We start from the raw sequence: 2,500 nt of genomic DNA on the forward strand, positions 1-2,500 counted from the left end.
AATTTGTAGTAGTATTGTTAATCATATACATACTACTTCCTGAAGTGAAAAGGAAAGATTTGCAAGAGATACAAACTAAAAAGAAAAGGAAAGAGACTTAAAAAATAAATAAATAAATAAAAGAAGGCTTGGATAGGGGTAAGCTTACACAGTAAGATATTTGGGGCTGAAACTTTAAGAAGAAAAGATAGGAAGAGGCAAAGTGAGAACATTGAAATGGCTAGGCTTTTGAGAGTTTCCTGGAAGTCAAAAACATATGTGAAGATGAGTAATAATGAACAGCAATATTCTAAATAAAGTTTGTGTAGCCCTGTATTGATAACACAAAAGAACCAACTATTATGGTAGTCTTGTGGGTATAGATGCGTAAAATGTTGTTCAGTTATAAGAACAGAGGAAAAATATGGCACATGAAAGTAGCCTGACTCTGGATGGAAAATTGAACGTGTCATCAAGATGCTGATATCACAGTAAAAAAGTTTTTAGTCTAAAAAGCTTTATGGCTATCTCATATTCCCAAATGATGAGACCATGAGATGCCTACTATCTTTTATTTTGTAATCTCTATAAAAAATGGTTAACCAACAAAATCATGTGCCATGTAACATGGACACATTCATAACCCAACATATGCTCATGAACACCTACACATAATTTACGTCTGCAACACATAAATATTGAACATATTTTGGTGAAAACAGGGTCAACTTATAAGTTAACAGTGACCTCTAAGTTTGCTTGTCAATACTCATTGCACTTTTCATTTGGAGCAAATATTTATACAGCGATTTCATTTGACAGGTTTTCAAAACAAATTTGACAGGTTTCTAGGAACTGAGAGGATCCTGATAAAATTGTATGAGGAAAATGCGTTTTCCATCCAGATATTAAAGTATAATCTCTTTCCATATCATGTACAATGTGATAATGTTTCTGTTGAGTATTTGTTATGTACTTGCACCCTTGAGATGCTTTTTTCCCATGAAAACTTCGATTAACCTGCAAGATATTGTATGAAGGACAATTCATACAGATTTCAGCACTACTCTAGTGTAAGGTCATCCCCTTAGGAGATACTTTTCTCGGTAAGTCAGTAAATCCGTAAATAAATATGCAAATAATAGTTCCGATATTCCAAATTTATAAGACAACTGATCTAGAACAAGTGAAAAATTTAGTTATCCAGAATAATTTTAACCGAAATATTTCCAATACCACCAAACGCAGAACAAGTTTTTTGGGGGTGCTAAAGGGCAAACTAAAGTATTTTTTAAGTGTAAATGCTGTACCAGTTATAACTCGCCCCATTACTCATTAGACTAGTTATTCACCTTCCATTCATGGCCAAAGACAGAACTTACCAAGGACAAGAGCTAGGAAAATGATAAACATAGCATAAAAAAATTATCTTTTATTATCACAACATGGGCACTTATTAAAGGTTACCAGATATGCCTTAGTATATTTGTACCACTTGAGAAGAACAACATGCTTGACTCGAAAGTCCCGCAACTGACTACCATAAATAGAAAATACGAATTGAACATAAGAAATGGTAAACTCCTGTGAAAGCTAACCCCAGGCAAAGATAAATAATAATCATGAAATGAGAAAAGGTCATTCCCGACAAGGTCCCCGCACGAAGCATAATGTTCCACGGGAAGACTGGGCCCCGCACACAGCATGAGCATCCTGTGTTGGGAAGCTCAATCCTTGCCGATTTAACAATGTAACAAAGGGACACTGCATTTGTCGCTTGATGGTGACATGCGATGAACAATGGAAGTTTTGCGAAGTTTTGTCAACTCCGCATGCGTGTGAAGTACATCCATGGAACATGTTTGCTCGTCGGCTTCCAGTTGGCCTGGAGTCCATTGCCTTGTCAACCTTGCTTTGCAGACATTGCAGCAACTCTGGTCCCACACATCCTAAAGGCGATTCAGTTCCGTTGGTCTTCTCTACTATGCTTTGGTTCGACGTCAACGATTCTGCGGAGGAAAAGAAAAAAGGTTACAATACTAAATAAAAAAAAAAAAACCTATAAAAAAAAATAGTATCTTATTATTCCTTATTTTATATAGTTAAACGTTATCCTGCACCAAAAGAATATGGTGAAAATATTAGTGAACTAGTAAACTCTGTAAACTATTACTTATATTATATCATATAAAATAAGTTATACATATTGTTAACAGTTTATTGGTATCACATAGTACTATTATCTTTTAATGAGCACAAACATTATAAAATACACGCAAAAGCCAGCAATATATTTATTTTACATTAACCCAAGTTTGGTGTGTTCCGTCACGAAGTGCGCAGCGTTTTAGTGACCTTCATTTCACCTTTACACGGTGTTCTTATCACTACCGCTCTCTAACTACGACCTCGTTTCCTTTATTTCGCTATAGTAATGCTAGGTTAAATGTACTCTTATTACGTATGAACAGCTGACCAGATCAATATTCTATTTATGTGGCAGTGGGTCGCTCGCGCATGG

The sequence above is a fragment of the Penaeus chinensis genome, chromosome 37 (assembly GCF_019202785.1).
Source record: "Penaeus chinensis breed Huanghai No. 1 chromosome 37, ASM1920278v2, whole genome shotgun sequence".
In the NCBI taxonomy this organism is placed as follows: Eukaryota; Metazoa; Arthropoda; class Malacostraca; order Decapoda; family Penaeidae; genus Penaeus; species Penaeus chinensis.